Genomic DNA, 22,872 nt, shown 5'->3' with positions numbered 1-22,872 from the left:
TTCAATTTAAAAAATCATTGTGGTAGCTATTTAGTCTTCCATCTCCATTGTGGACTACACCTGACCCATCCCAGACAGATTAAGGGTTACCCAGTTTTAAGAAAGATGCCAAAGAAGAATTTATGGTTTCCCTTAGTAATCCATTCTGATGTTCTGGCCCTCTGTAATAACCCTTCACATATTTAAAAATGATTATTAAATCTTTTTTCCAGTGCCTAGGCTGGATTATCCCAAAGTGATAGAACCATCATTTCATATATTCTTTATTCTAAATTTACTGAGTAGAAAGAAAGAGAAATTACAAAGCATAGATTTCCCATTCACAATTTCAAATCAGCCATGAAGGATGTTGGTACTACATATATATATCTATGGTAGTACTATGTGTGTATGTGTGTGTCTGTATAGTTGTGTTTATATATATATATATATATATATATGCATGTATGAACATACATATGTGTCTAAAACAGTGTGTAAATATAATATATATACACAAATGCATACATATACATACACACACACCATAGCTTTTGGAAACCAAAAGATAAAGGTGCCGAAGGCAGTCTTACAGGTGTAACTTGAAAGTCAGAATGTTGAGGTTCTGTCTGAGATCACCTGACAGGGAAAGTTGATTGTTTGATACCCTTTTACCGTGATCATTTCTGGCTGTTCCTTTCTGGCCACTTCCTCCTCCTTTCTGTCTTCTGTACTCTGTCACAGGTTAAATAAGAGTTGACCTTTATATCAGTTTGCTGAGCTCCTCCTGATTATTAAGTGGGTTTGCTACTAAAAATGGATTAAGGTATCGTTCTCCTTAAGGTTATTTGTTTCTTAAGGGAGGACTTTTGGAGACAAGTCTTTGCAGACATAGGTCTTGAAGACCCAAGGCCTGGAATCTCTAATGTGGGATCAAATGGTTGAAGGGTTAATCCCACTAGTTTGCCAGGCATACACTGAAATGTCATTGATGTACATACAAAGGTGGGCTTTTCTGTATGCATAGCTTATCTAGACCAGTGCTGTACAATAAAATACAATGTAAGCCACACATGAGCCATGTTGTAATTTAAAATTTCTTGTAGCCACAGCAAAAAAAGTAAAAAGAAACAAGTGAAATTAATTTTGTTAATTAATTTATTTTTTTGTGGCTTAATCAATCTCTTCCTTTTTTAAAAAATTCCTTTCCATTATGGGTTTATTATAGGATATTGAATATAGTTCCCTGTGCCATACAATAGGACCTGTTGTTTGTTGTTTATCCATTCTATATATAATAGTTTGCATGTGCTAGTTCAAAACTCCCAATCCATCCCTTCCCCACCCCCTTCCCCCTTGGCGACCACAAGTCTGTTCTCTATGTCTCTGAGTCTGTTTCTGTTTTGTAGATAAGTTCATTTGTGTCATACTTTAGATTCCATATATAAGTGATATCATATGGTATTTGTCTTTCTCTTTCTGACGTACTTCGCTTAGTATGATAATCCCTAGGTCCATACATGTAGCTGCAAACAACATTATTTCATTCTTTTTTATGGCTGAGTAGTATTCCATTTTGTGTGTGTGTGTGTGTGTGTGTGTGTGTGTGTGTGTGTGTGTGTACGTACCATATCTTCTTTATCCATTCATCTGTCAATGGACATTTAGGTTGTTTCCATGTCGGCTATTGTAAATAGTACTGCTATGAACATAGGGGTGCATATATCTTTTCGAATTAGAGTTTTGTCTGGACATATGCCCAGGAGTGGGATTGCTGGATCATATGGCAACTCCATTTTTAGTTTCTTGAGGAACCTCCATACTGTTCTCCATGGTGGCTATACCAATTTACATTCCCACCAACAGTATAGGAGGGTTCCCCTTTTCTCCACACCCTCTCTAGCATTTGTTATTTGTAGACTTTTTAATGGTGGCCATTCTGACCAGTGTGAGGTGGAATCTCATTGTAGTTTTGATTTGCATTTCTCTAATAATTAGCAGTGCTGAGCATCGTTTCATGTGCCTTTTGGCCATCTGTATCTCTTCTTTGGAGAAATGTCTATTTAGGTTTTTGAAACCAATTTTAATAATAGGTTTTATTTAACATACGTATATAATCAATGAAAAATTTCATCAATGAGATATTTTAGTGTTTTTGTATTAAGTCTTCTGAATCTGGTGTGTATTTTGTGTAATGCATCTCTACTTGGATTAGCCACATTTTAAGCACTCAATAGCCACATCTGGCTGGTGGTTACTCATTTGAATAGTGCAGGTCTAGAGACCTGAGAGTGCCACACTGAGGACAGGGAGCCTGTCATTTCTAAGTGTTGGATCCCACTTAGTACAGGGAGCCTGTTGTTAGACAACCTCCATCTGCCAGGGCATTCCATGGTATGCGTTGGTCATGCCCAGTAAGTAGAGGGAGTCAGAGTGTTTTGTTGAGCATGGGACTTTAGAATAGCACTTTGTGTTTGATTTCACCTCAGAAGGAACAGATTGATTCCTATACAGCTCTGAATAAAGTGAATTGTTCCTCAGAAAGAAAGTTGTTGAGCAACAAGTATAGGATTTCCTGGATAATAGCCAAGCGTGAGCAGGTTTTCTATAGATTAGCTGGCACACATTTTTTCCCACTTCCTGGAGATGCTGGAGAGTTAGAGATGAAAAACAGCCAAGTGTTACAGTGAGGGGCTATACAAGACACAGTGTACCTGAAACTGACCAGGTTAGAAGTTGTTTCCGGGGGTCTGGGATGGATCAGGAAGGGTCCATAGCAGCAAACTGGCTTTCCTCTACTACTCAGACTCCTGAGGCACCCTGTGAGTTTCTTTTCATTGCTGAGGGCCTCAAAGCCACAAGATAAATATGGTATAATTTTACTCCAAGACTTAGAGAACAGCAGTGTTATTTTTATATTAAAACAAATGTGGCTATTTTATGAGTGTAATGCAAAATTCCCTTGCACCTTAAAACATAAAACACCTGAGCCTTGAGGCATGACTGAAAACCTAGAAGTGGGATCTTTATCATTCCAGAATGATTACTTTTTTAAACCACAGGTCCAGGTTTTTGGTGTAGCACTTTCATTATCAATTTATATTACCTTTTTTACCCCCAATTTCATAAACTCAAACTTTTTAACATGGTTTATCAAACTGTTGATTCTCACGACCTGATTAACTCTCTCATAAAATATGCCTTTTGTTTTGCAATGTTTTTTCCACTGTTTCACTTGAGATTAATTCTATACTGAGAGCATAACGACTGACAGTTTCATTTCTGTCTTCCTGTTTTTGGAAACACTGGAAGCATATTTTCTCTCTTCTAGTCCTCTGCTACTTCAGGACTTTACCCAGTTGATGTGGCTTTAAATAACTTTCCCTTCCTCAGTTAATTCACTAGCCCAGCAGGTTTCACATGGACAGGATGAGTCCCCACACATTCTCTTTATTCTTATCTTTGACCAGTGACTATCCAGATCTCCTTTCTCAGAATTTCTACCTAGGAGTGCTCTAGAACAAAAAATGTCTCCCAAATTTCCTGTTGCCAATTTCCTGTTGTCACTGGTACGTCTTGTTTCCATACCACTGAGCACAATGTCAGGGCCTTTAGGTCTACCCCCTGAGAAAGGACCTCTCAGCCTGTTTCATGTGAAGTTGATTCCTCTACAGAGCTTCCTAAGAGACAGTGTAAAACAATGTAGCTAAAAGGGAGACCAAAAGGGAGGGAAGGGAGGGAGGTGATCTCTTAGTAGACAGTATTTATCAGTATTTATCCCTCTCCATCCCTAACCTCTGCCCAAAATAGAAGTGATACAGAAGACGGAATTGTTACTTTGCTATGAAGAGGAATAAAATATGAATATACTCCTATTTGTTCGAGAATGAGAGAGCCTTCCTGCATGAGAGAAGATATTAATCATCCCCCAACATTCTAACTTCCTTCCTGAAATATACCTAGACCTAGCAGTTTACAATTTAAAAAAAATCAAGTGCCAGATATCCCCCCACCCTGCAGTGCTAAAACTAAAACCACTGTGGCTACTTGAACTCAGAAGGCCTCTATTTAGCAACCAAGGAAACCATCACCATTTATGGGCAGCATAACACAAGTGCTACCAATGTTCTTTCAGTTACTGATAACAGGAAAATGCACAATTTTCTGAACAAGTGTTCTCCCTGTGTGTCATTCCTTGTGGGTCAGACACCTTCTATCACTGTATTGTGTGCCTACCTGATATCTTTCTTCCAGAGTTGGCTTTCTTTAATTAAACCCTGAAGCCCTCATGTGCTAAAGCATTCTGTAAGTCAGGCTTTCCCTGGAGTTCAGACTTTTGAAATGGCCAGCAAAGAGATGTGCTATAACCACTGTAACTACTCAGCTGCAGCTGCTGCTGCTGCTGTAAATTCTTCACCGTGAGGAAACGAGTTTAAAACAAATTATGAAAGAGCTGTTCTCTCTAGCCACAGCAGTCACAGCTTCTTTTCCTCTGTGACTGGGAACGATGACCTTCTCATACTTTTGTATTCCCATGAGCAGACATAAGTTGTGGGCTGCAGACTCTGCACCGTTTCTAGAGACCTGGATGCCAACTCTAGTACTTTTGTCATTAATGAGAAAACAAGGTTGAGAACTACTACACTGATGCTCTCTATCTTTCCTTAAATTCAATATAAAAGAAGGCTTGGACATTGGGAGTTGTAGGGGATCTCATCATCATTAGGTCCCCTTTTTTTTCACTAAAAAAGTGATATAAAATTTTTTATGGTTTTCCATCACTTATTTCCCTTCTCTGACTACATTACACCTAGAATATTAAATAAATATAAACATTAAATAGTTTCTACTTGACTATGCCAACAGCTGATTAAAAAGTACTGTGAGGCTATGCCTAGTAGAAAAGACAACCATGGACAATGAGCACCACCTACCACAATCACTAGATTTCAGGAGTGTTAGCAAATGGTGTCTATTTCCTCACTCTGAATCATAAGACCTTTATCAGAATAAAGGGTGATAAACCTTGTCTCACCCATCTGCATTATGTTATACACTAAGTTACTTTTTTAACTTTAGTTTTTTCATGCTGAATTATTTCTTCAACCATTTAACTTGATCTTTTTACAAATGCAATTGCAATTGATAGAAAAAATTATAATATGTAAGTGATGGACATATATCTTATCTTTCTCATGATTATTTCATCACCTAAAACCTAACTTCGACCCTCTGTTCCTAAGGTTTTCCCTTCAGAAATTTTTTTTAAAACAGCAACAATCAGGGACTTCCCTGGTGGCGCAGTGGTTAAGAATCCGTCTGCCAATGCAGGGGACACAGGTTAGAGCCCTGGCCCGGGAAGATCCCACATACTGCAGAGCAACTAAGCCCGTGTGCTACAACTACTGAGCCTGTGCTCTAGAGCCTGCGAGCCACAAATACTGAGCCCACACACCACAACTACTGAAGCCCGTGCACCTAGAGCCCATGCTCCACAACAAGAGAAGCCACCACAATGAGAAGTCTGAGCACTACAACGAAGAGTAGCCCCCGCTCACCACAACCAGAAAGAGCCCACACACAGCAATGAAGACCCGACACAGCCAAAAATAAATAAATAAAAATAAATTTTTTAAAAAACAGCTACAATCATAAACAAGAGTATAAGATAGCACTACATCACAAAACTAATAGATAACTTTATCTTATCCATATAGTCAGAATGCATTAGTCTTATAATTTGAGTAAAGCAAAAATGTTAGAAAAGATTTAAAATGTAAGTTGGATATATACAAATATTGAATCATTATGTTGCATACCTCAAACTAATATATTATGTGTCAACTACATCTCAATAAAATTAATTACCTAGTTAAATAAAATAAGAGGTACAATGCTAAAGGGAATAAGTCAACTATCTAAACAGCATATCCTTATTCACTGAGTTTCACTAAAAGAAATATTCAAATGAAAATAAATGACATAGGGTAAGAAAAGAGAACTATGGCTACTCTGAGGAAGAAAATATGTATGGGTATATGTGTGTATTTTTTAGACTAATTTCTACTGAAATTAACCTTTACAGGCAATTTGTTATCCTATTTTTTTCAAAATATTGATTTCAAAATAACTTTACTCCCATCACTGGACAATCTCCCTTTATAATTATGACCTTACCCGAGTTTCCTTGCCTTTTTGTGCATGCTCTGAAACCTGAAGGTGCATTAAACTTAAGACTGGAAGAAGTGTGGTGGGGTACATAGGAAAGGCAGCACTTCTACAAGTATTCCCAACAAGCAAAGGAAAATGAGCTCCAAGCTCAAGGAAAAAGATGGTGTGTCCCAGAGTAATTCAGTGTCCGTTGTTTTTACAAGACTGCATACCTCAAACTAATATATTAGTTTGACCCTGAAGTAGAGATTCCTTCTTGCTTTCACTGGAAACTACTATTTTTGCTTTTTTGCATATTTAAAAATATTTGTAGTCATAGTATAGACTTAATTTAATAATATGATTTTTTTCTTAGTTAATGTAAAGTTGCTATGAGTAGTTAGTTCATGTTGTCATAATTTTTATGGCTGCATAATATTCTACTTAGAGACGGTGCTTAACCATGTCTTGGTGTTAGATATTTAGGTTATTTCAAAGGGCATTGTCGTTATTACAAATAACCCACTATGAATATCTTTGCTTAGTAAACCCTTTCCTGTTATTTTTGGATTATTTCCTTAAAATTAATTTTAAATAGGATGGGTGAAGGAAATGAGTGTCTTTATGACTATACTTACTGTCAAACTGCTTTCTAAAACATTTCTGTGATTTTCACATGGTGGAGTTAGGAGTGGATGTGTCCACTTGTGCCTAATGAGATTATACTGCGTGAAGGATTCCCTAGATTTAATGCAGCTGGAAATGATTCTCCCTTGAGGTGATGTTGAGTCATCTCCCAAGGGAATCCTGGTCTCAAAATATTTCTAATGAATTGCTCTGGACAAAAGAAGGAAAAACATCTGCCAATCAGAAGTTTTAGATAGGCTTCAGAGGAGGGATTTTTATTTTGATTATTATTTTTTTGGTTTACATTATCTTATATAAGTGTTTTTGGCCTAGAATCTGGGAGTAAATACAACTTTAATAAATTGAATTTTGTTTTTTATAAGATAGCACCTAAAAATGCCTCATGCATAGTGGAGCTCTGTAATATTTGTGAGTAAATGAAATGCTGTGGGAAACTTGTCATTGAAAGTAACCCTGAAATGAATTTTTTTTTTGATCAACAGAACAGAAATTAGACTATTCTGCTTGAAACTTCAGATATTTTTCCATCTAGGTTTTCTTAAAATGAGGTATGCTTCTACAGTTCACTGCTACAGCCAATATTTGCAAATACTGTAACAAAAAACTGTTTAAACATAAAAACAAATATTCAGTTTGTCACATCCCAACCCATGTGGAAAAGGGAAATACTTTTTTAAAGTGGGAATTCTTAATATTATAAAGTGTTTGGTTGGAGCAGCAACTATTTAAAAACTCACAACTTTAATAAGTGAAGGAGATATACTGATGTAAACCACAAACATGTTTAGTGCATGAGATAGTTCAGACTCCTTCTCACCTTCAGCACAAAAGGTTTTCCTTCTTCTCTGGTTTTTTCTTTTTCCTTTCTTTCTTTCTCTTCTTTCTTTTCTTTTCTTTTTTTTTTTTTTTGACAACCATGTCAAGTTTTCCTGGCTGTGGCCAGGGAGCAGCACTCCAGCTATTAAGCTGTGTGAGAACAGTGAACTTGGTCAGCAAGGATCATTTGTCTCCAGTTGTCAACAAAGGCTTGTTTTACTAGGAACAATGACTACGCAGGTTTGTGCAGAGTGTTGTGTGCAGAAACGTTAATCAGTAAGCAGCCTGAGCCATACTCAAAATCTCTTTTACATAGTTATTTTGCTTTTTAGGGGTGATTATTGTCTCTGTCAATTGGCACCATCTGAAAAAGAAGTTCATCAGTATGCTGAGATGCTCTCTACCGAGAAAGCTTGACTCAGTCCTCTGTTTCTTTCTTTTGGTTCTCTTTAATCAGTTTTCACCAGTGCGCAGCCCCGTTACTATTGATGTTTAAGTACAGCGAAGTGATTAAATGATAATGATCTTGGTTTCCATCCAAGATGACAGATTTTTCTAGCTTTGGGAATTCTTCAGTGCCCTGATGGAATGCATTTTTTACACACTCACCCACTTGTGCATTCACATGCACACATACACTCACATGCTTCACACTCACAGAGGACCTTGATTCCAAGAAGTACAGAAAGGATGACTGTTGGCTATTAGAAAGGGTGCAGTCTAAAGCCAGTAGGAGTAACTGGGGGTGAATGAATTCTTCTGCTCTGTTTGGCACTTACCAAAAGGACTGAATCACTCCAAGAAACATTCTGAGCTTAATTCCAGCATGGCTGAATCACTGAGATCAAGTTGTTAGAAATTTGAAGCTGATAGAAATTTCACTTTGAATCCAAAGAAGTGGTACGTGTGTGAGCCTTCTCTCTGTGTACATATTTCAGGAGATTCTTCCCAACATTTCCCACTCAGTGATTACCTCCCTGCCCATCACATTTTTATTAAGTTCAGTGGGGTGCAGCTTTCCATGACTGACTGAGGCAAGTGAGACTGGTGTCAGGGAGTACATAGAGTGGCATATTTTCAAGTCCTTCCACCTTCAGAGAGTGTTTGTGAGGGGGCAAAGAGTATAGTGTCTAAGAGCTTGGACTGTGGGGTCGAATGCAGATAGACCTATGTTATAATCTTGACACTGTCTCTCTTTTTTTTAAAATTAATTTGTGGCTGCGCTGGGTCTTCGTTGCTGCACACGGGCTTTCTCTAGTTGCGGCAAGCGGGGGGCTACCCTTGGTTGTGGTGCACAGGCTTCTTATTGCGGAGGCTTCTCTTGTTGCGGAGCACGGGCTCTAGGTGCACAGACTTCAGTAGTGGTGGTGCGTGGGCTCAGTAGTTGTTGACACTGTCTCTTAATAGCTGTGCAACCTTCAGCAAGTCACTTAACCTCTCAGTATTAAGAGTCAACGTACAAATAATGGATTAACATAATAATAGTTTAACACTAATTGAGCTTTCACTATATACTGGGTACTATGCTTAAGCATGTTACACATGCTGTCTCATTTAATCCTATAACAGTGCATCCAGGTACGTCCTGTTATATATGTGAGGAAATTCAGACCCGGAGAGGTTAAAAATGAGCAGTCAACTGCATCTCTTGAGCCATATTCATTCCACCATACCATCCTGCCTCTCCCTAAATGCCCTGGTGTGATTTCTTGTATACCAGGATTCCTGTTTCTGAAAGATTGAATAGATGAGATAGGGAGAAATGGTTGACCAAGGATCTCCCCAGATTCTAAACTGTGCTTGCTTTTAACCGCTAATGGTTGGGAAGCAGGCGATGGGGGGATAGACCTATAAGAACTAATATTCTAACTAATTGCTGGTCAAAGTGGTTTGCAGCAAGCAGCTTAGGGGTAGTGAGACATGGAAAGGGATACAAAAGGCTGAGGCATCCCATAGACACATGGTCCTGGGAGGGACCATGAAGTAGCAACATCAGTGACAATGCAGGAAAACCCATGTGAGGGTCCAGTGACTCACTTTAGTCAAAGGTCTTTCACCCCTAAGGCTGAAGGTATGAGGATTTTTGTAACTAGACCACAGTAGTTATACCAAGTCTTGGAGTGTGAGTCTTTAGAAATGCTCCTTCGTGCATCCCATAAGCCCTGTAGACTTCATTGTCGTTGAACAGAGTTTCCCCTAGCCAAAGGTGGACAGAGTTGAAGGAAGTTCTGGATTCCTCAAGATTAGCAAACCTGGGATAGTACCTGAGCAGGAGGGGTCAATACTGCTATAAAGTACAAGCCTTTCTGGAAGGACCTGGCTAGTCCCTAGATAAGGGGTTTCTGTGGTAATGGTGGCCAGCTCTAACTTCTGGGTGTTTGAATGGAGAGTGTCACAAGAGTAGCAGTAGTTAACCAAGAGCATCAAGAAATCACCTCGTCTGCCAGTCTTAAGGATTGAAGATAATGTGGGAATACTCTCTGAAAAAGGGGTCACCAGTATATTTGTATCATTGGTACCAAAATTATGATTGGTCATTGGAACTCATCCTCTTTGTTAATATAGATATTACTATCATGTGGTAGTCTTGGGAGCAGAGTTGTTGGTAATATTCTAGAGTAGAAAAGAAACAGGCCCAAACACAAAAACACTTTGCCTGCATACTGGTTCCACTGGAGGTATTAGGATTAACATTCTACTCTTTGGAATGGCCAGTGTTTCCTGGGTAATTTTACCTATCATTTACTTATATCTTCGATTTTGATTTTCAGAAGTTTGCTAACCATCTAACTGTAGTTCCTTTAAGAGTTTTGCTTTTTTCTGATGTTTTTCTGTTTTACCTCAGTGTATTAAATGTAGATTTATTTTTACTTATCTTGTTTATGCTTTCAGTATAAGGACTTGTTTCTTTCTCCGATTATGGGAGATCTTTGTAATTCTCTCCATTCTTTTCTTCTGGAATTGTTATTAGACATGTAATGGAGCCTCTCAGTCTGCCTTCTGAATCTCTTAATTGAACTTTAATATTTAAGAAAAACCTTTTTTCCCCTTGTCTTCCTTTTGGATGAATAAAATAATACCTCCTTAGTATTATCTTCTAATTCACTGTTCCTTTTTGGACATGTAAAATATAGGTTTTACCTCATCTATTGAATCTTTCTGGTTCAGTTAGTATACTTCCTAAAATTTTAAAGTGTTTCTTTTTTGTGTCTACCTGTTTTTATTTTGCTTTTTTATTTTTATAAATCTATTCTTATTTTTAATGGCTATTGCTTCTTTATTTATCTTATTAACCATCCTAAACCTATGTACTTTAAACTCTTTGTCTGTTCTGTGAAATTAATTTCATTTGGGCTGAATTCATAACTTGATGGTTGATTTGAGTTTCTTAGAATTAGATCCTTTTATATGTTTGGAATTTTAGTTTGTGGTTTCATTTTGAATGTGAGGGATTTTTGCTTTCTTCTGTTGTTTCTTTCTCTCATTCTTCCTTCTTGACTAATGCTTTTGTGGTTTTGCATTTGCCTTTACCTGGTGCCTCAGGCCCAGTCCATAACTGAGTATTATAACAGTGTTTATTATATCCTTGCTCTGTGATGATTTGGGGAACATCACAGATTCATGGAGCAAGCAGGCAATCTGACCCAATTCCTCTCTTAAGTCTTCTTTCCTCTTTCCCTATACCCATAGCTTCTGGTAAAGCTTAGGAGTCTTAAGCAGTAGGTCCTCTGTTACTTCATCCAGGTTCCTTTCACAAATGTGTGGGTACTTGGACATTTGCAGAGGAGAGAGGGAGCCTCACTTCAGCCTCTGGCTTCAAGCAGTAAGTCAGGCTCCATCTCCACCTAGCACGTGACAGTTTAGGATCTCATACCCCTCAGAAGTATACTTCTCTGCTGCTGCTGCCTGCTCCTGATTTGGGAGTCCTGCATTTCTTTAATCTCAGCCGTACTTGATTTCTGTTTCTTTTCTAGTTGATGGAGATTTATCTTGCCTTTGAGACTGATGATATCTTATTGATTTTCTCTTTTTTAAATTAAATTTTAAAATGTAAAATATGTCTTTGGATCAGAGAAACTGTTTTGGAGTTTGGACTTACAGGGCTGACTTGACCTGAATTGTACCATTTTCACTTTGCCAGCCTGCCTGTTTTAAAAGTCATTTCCCCAGGAATGCCAAGGGTACTATTGTATTGCTGTCTGCCTGGCCTTTTTTCCTCTCTTGTTGAATTGCTTCTGAAATTAAGGGACTTACTTTCTACCTGGTGTTATCTTGATTGGGTAATATTGAGAATAAATTTCAAGACTCCATCTTCACTGTAAATGTCAGTATTATCTCGAGTTAAGGAGGATAATATTAAAGAATAAGTAAGCTTACAGAAATTATTCTCCAGACCAAATTTCAGGAGATGTGACATTTGATATGATGTGTACTCAAGTATAAACTTCTACTTGGCTTTCGTGTGTGGTTATGAAATAGCTGAAAAAGCTTCATGAGTTGTTAGGGTTTTCTTTTTCTTTTAAATAAGAAATAATATGGTAGTAAAGACTTTATATCAAAGATTTTAAGAAGGTAAATGTTAATAAAACTGCAAATATTTTCTTTATTTTTTTCACATCTTATTAAATTCAAAGAACCAAAAAATATCCATGTTTCAGGGCACTTTTAAACGTACCTTGAGTACTTCAAGTTTAAAGGTAACATTGTGCTATAGACAACTTCTCTAGTCTTCCTTTAAAGTCTGTTGAAGACCTATTGTAACTTTCCTGTCATTCCAGTAGCTTGTGCTCTTATGCTCAGATCCTGAGCTCTGGGAACTGGTCATGGTAACCAACCTAAGTTAGATCTCTTGAAATCCTTTCTGTATGTACAATAATTTAATATCAGCTATTTTCAAAATTTTTATTTATTTTAAATGATCCTTAAAAATCTTTCAAAAAGATAATATGTGTGCATGGTAAAGTTTTCACACAAAGCATATTCAGTAAAAGCAAGTCTCTAATTCTATCCCATTCCTGTAGGCCTCCTCCTAAGAGATGGCGAATGTTGGTGCTCTGTATTTCCTTCTTGAGATCTTCTAGGCACGTATGTGCATATTCCGTTTTTTCATAAATTGTAGCATATCGTACATACCGTTCTGAACCTTGTTTTTTATATCTAACAACTTACTTTGGAGCTCATCCTCTAATGGTATATATAAGGCTACCTCATGATTTTTTAAATTAAAACTGTTAATTATTGCTAGAATCTTCTTGTATTCCATAAAGCATTATGTAAGAGCTGTTAATATCCATCACAAGTTTATTTTAGAGTAGAGTGAACTCTCTTTATTCGGCTCTCCTGGACAGTAGGTTTTGAACTTCATATGTGAGTAGATAATAGAGCAGAGTTTCACTGTATGGAAGTCAGCTCCTAAGCTAGCCTTTCAGTTCTGTGTTTTCAACAATAGGTGGCACCAGCAATTTCTGTATTTGGGCTGTATGTAGATGGGAAGCATCATCATTTTGATAATTTTTCGCTTCATATCGTTGTGTTCACAGATTATTAATAGCAAAGATGTGTTTACCTGAAAGCCTAGAGGCTTGCAAAACATGCGTACATACATGGGGGATTAAGAAGCACTTTGTAGAAAGGTACCTGGAGTACTATGCTGCTTTCCTTCCCTTGCCCTGGATTTGTAGCAGTCATCTAATGAGACCAGACATTTATTTAATTATGAATATTATTTTATGTATACAAACAGATCTTTGCAGGGGAAACTTTTGAGATTGATTTTGGTGGAAATTTGTTCCTTGGCCACACACATGAGAATTTATCACTGCAGTGAGGAGTCATGCATTCTCAAGCTTAACCTGTCACATCTGTGCTGACAGTTCTTGTCTCTGTCTCAACCCCTCCTGCTACCCCATGATCCTTGTCAGCTGTGCCTAGAATGTCCCCTCAGCATTTAAAACACAGCATTTAAAAAACTAAATGCTTGGCTGCACAACGGCTTGAAGGTGCACCTGCAGGCCGGTTCCCTAGCAGTGCGCGTTTACTTTTGAGGGAAGAGCCACTACCCTGTGGTGCTGGGAGCTTCCTGTCACGTCACGTCAGGAGGAACGTCCTGTGTTCTTAGGTCGTCGGGAAACAGACTGAGCCTGCATACTTTTTTCTCAGCTGTTACCCATAATGTATTTGGAATCATTTAGCCTGCCATTGTTTCCAGAAATAATTACAGGCCTGTCCTGAGTGGGAAAGAAGTGGCCTGTGAGCAGGACATCTAGAGCAAAGTCCCAGCTCTGCTGCTGTGTGGCTGTATAACCTCGGGCATGAGTGTCACCTCTCTCTCGGGGAATAACAGCACCTGTGTTAGCTGAAGTCTATCTCTTGGCCACCTCCTCATCCATCACCACGTCCCATCTCCTCTAGTCCATTTGGAGGTGAACCCCACAGACTCTGCCCTGGAGTCCTTCAGAGACAAGAGTGGAGACGTGTGTGTGTGTGTTTCCTTGTGTGATTTTTGTCTGTTTAGTTTCGCTTTTACCATTTGGTTTGGGGTTCTATCTGTTTTTTTTTTTCTTTTTTTTCCTTCCTTTTTTTCCTTTTCTTCTGAGCTGTGTGGCTGGCAGGATCTTGGTGCTCTGGCCAGGTATCAGGCCTGAGCCTCCAAGGTGGGAGAGCTGAGACCAGGACATTGGACCACCAGAGACCTCCCGGCCCCACAAGAGCCCTCCCAGAGGTCTCCAATACCAGCTCCACCCAACGGCCAACAAGCTCCGGTCCTGGACGCCCCATGCCAAACAAGTAGCAAGACAGGAACACAACCCCACCCATTAGCAGAGAAGCTGCCTAAAGACATACTATGTTCACAGACACCCCAAAACACACCACCGGACATGGCCCTGCCAACCAGATGAACAAGATCCAGCCCTACCCACTGGAACACAGGCATCAGTCCACTCCACCAGCAAGCCTACACAAGCCACTGAACCAACCTCCCCCACGGCACAGACACCAAAAACAATGGGAAATATGAACCTGCAGCCTGCAAAAAGGAGACCCCAGACAGAGCAGGTTAAACAAAATGAGGAGACAGAGAAATATGCAGCAGATGAAGGAGCAAGGTAAAAACCCACCAGACCAAACAGATGAAGAGGAAATAGGCAGTCTATCTGAAAAAGAATTCAGAATAATGATAATAAAGATGATTCAAAATCTTGGATATAGAATGGAGAAAATATAAGAAATGTTTAACAAGGACCTATAAGAAGTAAAGAGCAAACAAACAATGATGAACAACACAATAAATGAAATTAAAAATTCTGTAGAAGGATTTAGCAGAATAACTGAGGCAGATGAACGGATAAGTGACCTGGAAGATAAAATAGTGGAAATAACTGCCGCAGAGCAGAATAAAGAAAAAAGAATGAAAAGAATTGAGGACAGTCTCAGAGACCTCTGGGACAACATTAAACACACCAACATTCGAATTATAGAGGCCCCAGAAGAAGAAGAGAAAAAGAAAGGGTCTGAGAAAATCTTTGAAGAGATTATAGTTGAAAACTTCCCTATCATGGGAAAGGAAATAGTCAATCAACTCCAGGAAGTGCAGAGAGTCCCAAACAGGGTAAATCCAAGGAGAAACATGCCAAGACACATATTAATCAAACTATCAAAAATTAAATAAAAAGAAAAAATATTAAAAGCAACAAGGGAAAAGGAACAAATAACATACAAGGACATCTCCATAAGGTTAACAGCTGATCTTTCAGCAGAAACTCTGCAAGCCAGAAAGGAGTAGTAGAAGATATTTAAAGTGACGGAAGGGAAAAACCTACAACCAAGATTACTCTACACAGCAAGGATCTTATTCAGATTCGACGGAAAAATTAAAACCTTTACAGACAAGCAAAAATTAAGAGAATTCAGCACCACCAAACCAGCTCTACAAGAAATGCTAAAGGAACTTCTCTAGGCAGGAAATACAAGAGAAGGAAAAGACCTACAAAAACAAACCCCAAACAATTAAGAAAACGGTAATAGGAACATACATATCAATAATTACTTTAAAGGTAAATGGATTAAATAAATGATCCAACCAAAAGACATAGACTGGCTGAATGGATACAAAAACAAGACCCATATATATGCTGTCTACAAGAGACCCACTTCAGACCTAGGGACACATACAGACTGAAAGTGAGGATATGGAAAAAGATATTCCATGCAAATGGAAATCAAAAGAAACCTGGAGTAGCAATACTCATACCAGACAAAATAGACTTTAAAATCAACACTATTACAGGAGACAAAGAATGACACTACATGATGATCAAGGGATTAGTGCAAGAAGATATAACAATTGTAAATGATTATGCACCGAACAGAGGAGCACCTCAATACATAAGGCAAATGCTAACAGCCATAGAAGGGGAAATTGACAGTAACACAATCATAGTAGGGGGCTTTAATACCCCACTTTCACCAATGGACAGATCATCTAAAATGAAAATAAATAAGAAAACACAAGCTTTAAATGACACATTAGACCAGATGGACTTAATTGATATTTATAGGACATTCTATCCAAAAACAACAGAATAAACTACTTCTCAAGTGCTCATGGAACATTCTCCAGGATAGATCATATCTTGGGTCACAAATCAAGCCTTGGTAAATTTAAGCAAATTGAAATCGTATCAAGTATCTTTTCCGACCACAACACTGTGAGACTAGATATCAGTTACGAAAATAAAATATAAAAAATACAGACACATGGAGACTAAACAGTACACTACTAAATAACAAAGAGATCACTGAGTAAATCAAAGAGGAAATAAAAAAGACCTAGAAACAAATGACAATGATAACACGACGACCCAAAACCTATGAGGTGCAGCGAAAGCAGTTCTAAGAGGGAAGTTTATAGCAATGCAGTCCTACTTCAAGAAACAAGAAAAATCTCAAACAACCTACCCTTACACCTAAATTAATTAAAGAAAGAAGAGCAAAAAGCCCCCCAAAGTTAGCAGAAGGAAAGAAATCATAAAGATCAGATCAGAAATAAATGAAAAAGAAATGAAGGAAATGATAGCAAAGATCAATAAAACTAAAAGCAGGTTCTTTGAGAAGGTAAACAAAATTGAGACACCATTAGCCAGACTCATCAAGAAAAAAAGGGAGAAGGCTCAAATCAACAGAATTAGAAATGAAAAAGGAGAAGTAACAACTGACACTGCAGAAATACAAAGGATCATGAGAGAGTACTACAGTCAACTATATGCCAATAAAATGGACAACCTGGAAGAAATGGACAAATGCTTAGAAAAGTACAACCTTCCAAGACTGAACCAAGAAGAAATAGAAGGTTTGAACAGACCAATCACAAGCACTGAAATTGAAACTGTGAAAAGAAAATCTTCCAACAGTCAAAAGCCCAGGTACCAGATGGCTTCACAGGTGAATTCTATCAAACATTTAGAGAAGAGCTAACACCCATCTTTCTCAAACTCTTCCAAAATTTAGCAGAGGGAGGAACACTCCCAAGCTCATTCTACGAGGCCACCATTCACCCTGATACCAAAACCACACAAAGATGTCACAAAAAAAGAAAACTACAGGCCAATATCACTGATGAACATAGATGGAAAAATCCTCAACAAAATACTAGCAAACAGAATCCAACAGCACATTAAAAGGATCATACAGGGCTGCCTTGGTGGCACAGTGGTTGAGAGTCTGCCTGCCGATGCAGGGGACACGGGTTCATGCCCCGGTCTGGGAAGATCCCACATGCCGCAGAGCGGCTGGGCCCATGAGCTATGGCCCCTGAGCCTGCACGTCTGGAGCCTGTGCTCCACAACAGGAGAGGCCACAACAGTGAGAGGGCCGCATACCACAAAAAAAAAAAAAAAAAAAAGGATCATACACCGTGATCAAGTGGGCTTTATCCTAGGAGTGCCAAGAATCTTCAATATACGCAAATCAATCAATGTGATACAGCTTATTAACAAATTGAAGGATGAAAACCATATGATAATTTCAGTAGATGCAGAAAAAGCTTTCAACCAAATTCAACACCATTTATGATAAAAACTCTCCAGAAGGTAGGCAAAGAGGGAACCTACCTCAACGTAATAAAAGCCATATATGATAAACCCACGGCCAACATTGTCCTCAGTGGTGAAAAAGTGAAGCCATTTCCTCTAAAAATCAGGAAGATGACAAGGTTGCCCACTGTCACCACTATTCAACATAGTTTTGGAAGTTTTAGTCACACAATCAGAGAAGAAAAAGAAATAAAAGGAATCCAAATCAGAAAAGAAGAAGCAGAACTGTCACTGTTTGCAGGTGACATGATACTATACATAGAGTATCCTAAAGATGCCACCAGAAAACTGCTAGAGGTAATCGATGAATTTGGTAAAGTAACAGGATACAAAGTTAATGCACAGAAATCTCTGGCATTCCTACACAGTAACGACAAAAAATCTGAAAGAGAATTAAGGAAATACTCCCATTTACCATTGCAACAAAAAGAATAAAATATCTAGGAATAAACCAAACTAAGGAGACAAAATACCTGTATGCAGAAAACTATAAGACATTGATGAAAGAAATTAAAGATGATATAAATACATGGACAGACATACCATGTTCTTGTATTGGAAGAATCAACATTGTGAAAATTACAACACTACTGAAAGCAATCTACAGATTCAGTACAATCCTGATCAAACTACCAATGGCATTTTCCACAGAACTAGCACAAAAAATTTCACAATTTGTATGGAAACACAAAAGACCCCCAATAACCAAAGCAATCTTGAGAAAGAAAAATGGAGCTGGAGGAATCAGGCTCCCTGACTTCAGACTATACTACAATAAATAAAGTAATCAAGTATTTATTGTACTACAATAAATACAGTAATCAAGACAGTATGGTACTGGCACAAAACCAGAAATATAGATCAATGGAATAGGATAGAAAGCCCAGAGATAAACCCACGCACATATGGTCACCTTACCTTTGATAAAGGAGGCAAGAATATACAATGGAGTAAAGACAGCCTCTTCAAAAATTGGTGCTAGGAAAACTGGACAGCTACAGGTAAAAGAATGAAATTAGAACACTTCCTAACACCATACACAAACATAAACTCAAAATGGATTAAAGACTTAAATGTAAAGCCAGACTCTATAAAACTCTTAGAGGAAAACATAGGCAGAACACTCTGTGACATAAATCAGAGCAAGATCCTTTTTGACCCACTTCCTAGAGTAATGGAAATAAAAACAAAAATAAACAAATGAAACTTAAAAGCTTTTGCACAGGAAAGGAAACCATAAAGGAGACAAAAAGAAACCCTCAGAATGGGAGAAAGTATTTGCAAATGAAGCAACTGACAAAGGATTATCTCCTAAATATACAAGCAGCTCATACAGCTCAATATCAAAAAAAGCAAGCAACCCAATCCAAAAATGGGCAGAAGACCTAAATAGACTTTCCTCCAAAGAAGATATACTGATTGCCAACAAACGCATGAAAGAATGCTCAACATCACTAATCATTAAAGAAATGCAAATCAAAACTACAATGAGGTATCACCTCACACCGGTCAGAATGGCCATCATCAAAAAATCTACAAACAATAAATGCTGGAGAGGGTGTGGAGAAAAGGGAACCCTCTTGCACTGTTGTGGGAATGTAAATTGATACAGCCACTCTGGAGAACAGTATGGAGGTTCCTTAAAAAACTAAAAATGGAATTACCATACCACCCAGCAATCCCACTACTCGGCATGTACCCTGAGAAAACCATAATTCAAAAAGAGTCATGTGCCACAACGTTTCTTGCAGCACTATTTATAATAGTCAGGACATGGAAGCAACCTAAGTGTCAATTGACAGGTGAATGGATAAAGAGGATGTGGCATATATATACAATGGAATATTACTCAGTCATAAAAGGAAACAAAATTGAGTTATTTGTAGTGAGTTGAATAGACCTAGAGTCTGTCATACAGAGTGAAGTAAGTCAGAAAGAGAAAAACAAATACTGTATGCTAACACATATATATGGAATCTAAGAAAAAAGGAAAAAAATGGTTCTGATGAACCTAGGGGCAGTACAGGAATAAAGATGCAGGTGTAGAGAATGGATTTGAGGACATGGGGAGGGGGAAGCGTAAGCTGGGACAAAGTGAGAGAGTAGTATTTACATATATACACTACCAAATGTAAAATAGATAGCTAGTGGGAAGCAGCTTTATAGCACAGGGAGAACAGCTCCGTGCTTTGTGACCACCTAGCGGGGGTGGGATAGGGAGGGTGGGAGGGAGGCACAAGAGGAAGGGGATATGGGGACATATGTACACGTATAGTTGCTTCACTTTGTTATACAGCAGAAACTAACACACCATTTTAAAGCAATTATACTCCGATAAAGATGTTAAAAAAAGTAAAATGAAAGCACACACACACAGAAACTAAATTCATCATTATTCCCTTTTCTTTCTATTGCCACCTTAGAGTTCTCTCCACCAGTTTCTAATTTGCCCTTTTGTATTTCAAAAGATTGCCTTTATTTCTGTTTCCTGGCAGTCCAAGACTTTGGTCAGTTTATAATTCTGTAATTCTCCTGCCCCACCCTCCTTATGTTCTTTTAAAGTATAGGGAGAAAAATCCTCCTGACTTGAGGATGGAAAATCAATAGAGGGGTCCTCAACAAGGTTTTCGAAGTTAAACATGCACTGATTCCAACAAACTGTGTGATTCAATACAGGTGTGAACACACACATTTTGATGTCATCATCTTTTTGCCCACATCCCTTGGGTCCATGGGCAACCTTTGGAAAGGAGCAAATGAAGGGAGATTCTACGACCCTCAACAGTGCTGGCTTTCAGTTGAGTCAGCCTTGCTTCTCTTTTCCTTTCTGAAGGGAGTTCAGAACTCCTTGGCCTTCACCTGCTATCATGCTTTGGTTTCCTCCCATGATGATATTTGTGGGTTTCTGTCTTTATAGAAACGTTTTGATCTTGTAGAAGTTCCAGATAGGTCTGCTGTGTATCTTTAAGTCAAGACCTTGTATTTTCCAGAGTTCCTAAATCTTCCTCTGTGTTCTGTAATTCAGTACTTTACTCTTAGGCTTTTTCAGGTATTTTTCAGGTACTTCAGTGACTTATTCAAGTCACTCTGTCAGTAAATAGTCAGTTACACAGAAATACCAGATCACACATTCAGAATGACTATTCTTTGTGCTCAAAGCTTCTGATTTATCAGCCCCGTATTTTGCCATTTTATTAGGACAAGGGTCTGTACCAAAGAGGCCAATATAGTCCTGGAGTCACTGCCTTTTCTACAGTTTTTGCTTGAAAACCTTCAATAGCTTCTTCCCAACTTTCCATTCCAGACAGACCATCATTATGTGGACTTAATCTACTTCTTTGTGTGTGTGATGACCCAGAGCCATCTTTGGGAGTCTGCAAGCTCAGACCTGTCTTTCTGGGACCATGAAAGGTCACCTGCCTTAGAGAGGAATACCCAAGAGAGAGAGAAAGAGGAAAAACAGGGGTGCTTGGTGAGGTTCCAACTGCTGCAGAGCTGTCTCCTTCTGCACACTCTCTGTCAGCAAAGCGAAGGGACGGAACTGCCTATTACCTTTCTGCAGACCTCTCCCAACAGTAGGCTTCTTCCTTGTGTGCTAGGACTTCTGCTTTTTTTTTTTTTTTTCCAAGGATGCTCCTAATGATTATTCTGACTGGATTTCTCATATATATATATATATATATATATATATATATACACACACACACACACACATATGACTATGTATATATGATTAACTGGGCCCCTCTCAGAGATTAATTATTCTTATTCTTTTAAAAACCTGGTGGAGTGATAGTCTAGAAATTTACTTCAAACTAATTAATTAATAATACTAGCCACTGCTTATTGAGGTCATGCTATAAGCTAGACATTTTACACCCATTGTCTTTTTAGTCCTCATCAACAACTCTATGCCATAAATACTGTTACCTCTGCCCCATTTTGCAGTGGAGGAAATCAAGGTTCAGGAAAGTTAAGTAACTTGCCTAAGGTCACATACATAAGGAGTAGCCAGAAGGAGACTTGGCTCTTCGCTTCATACCTTGTTATCTCCATACTTTGAGGCAATGCTATAAAGTTCTCCTTCAGTAAGAAGCAGGAAGCCATGCAGTTTTCTTATCCTTGCTTGGCTCTTTCTTACCATTCACTCTCCCTTAGGCATAGACGGGTCGTTATACAGAGTTTGAGCCTAGGCATAGCACCCTTTAACCTTCTCTAGGGAAGAGCCAGTATTTCTCTGTTTCAGTTTTGCAACTTGTCTTTGTTGGTAATTTTTTTTTCATTTTTTCGCTGTATATATGTATTCTAATGACTGTGTGTCAAGCACTGAGCATACAGGTGTTCAACAGACATATATGGTCCTATCTTCATAGAGTTTTATAGATTAGTTGAGGAGAATACAGGCTATATGTATATAAAAAGTTAATTAGCTAAGTAAGAGACCAGCTTACTGCTGTTCATCCTTACTGTCAAGATATTGGAAAGCAGAATTAACTTGAGCATCCAATGCACAGTCTGCTGAGAGAAGATACATACGAATACATTGTCTCCTGGGCAGGATTTAGTAATTCAAACCAGTAATGTTTGAAGTTGATTAAAGAAAAATAGTCAGATTCCTGAATAATGATTTAAATGTGCTGGAACATTACCCATTACCCACACATTATATAAATATATTTTAAAATTCTGGCCAGTTGTTGAAATGATAATATTTCAAGTAGGTGGCACTAATAAGTATTCGTGCAATCATAGAATGTTGTTAGAAAGTGTTGTTTGACCTTCCTGTTCCTTATTTTATCTGAAGAAGTTAAAACTCAGAAAAATTGCCTGTGCAGTGTTCCCTTACTTTCCAAATTCATGACTTGTAGAATGAATAGACTCTGGTTTATTCAGGGTCTCAGGAGTTCAAGTTGTCAACATTTCATCCTCTCACACATTAGCAGCGTCAGTGACTTGGAAATGAATATGATTTGAACTTCGTGATTCTTTCTCTTAGATGTGGTTGAAGTAGTGTGAGCTCATCATCAAGAAACAGTTAGTTAGATCTTCTCTTCAGCCTGCCTTGTCTAAATTTCATCTGCTACTACTAAATGGTTTTTACTAGTTCTAGTGACTCAAGAGGCAGTTTTACTCTGTGTGACTACTAGCAGACCACATTAAAGCATTTATGTTCCTTGTTAAGTTGCAG

At 38.3% G+C, this 22,872-nt stretch overlaps 1 protein-coding gene across 7 annotated transcripts in view; it reads left to right on the top strand.

The window, feature by feature from the left end:
- GLIS3 (GLIS family zinc finger 3) overlaps positions 1–22,872 on the top strand; it is a 702,615-nt gene that overhangs the window by 247,914 nt on the left and 431,829 nt on the right. The gene's annotated exons all lie outside the window — the stretch shown is intronic.

The sequence above is a fragment of the Phocoena sinus genome, chromosome 6, assembly GCF_008692025.1.
Source record: "Phocoena sinus isolate mPhoSin1 chromosome 6, mPhoSin1.pri, whole genome shotgun sequence".
Taxonomy (NCBI): domain Eukaryota; kingdom Metazoa; phylum Chordata; class Mammalia; order Artiodactyla; family Phocoenidae; genus Phocoena; species Phocoena sinus.
This window is presented reverse-complemented; position numbering and strand designations above follow the sequence as displayed.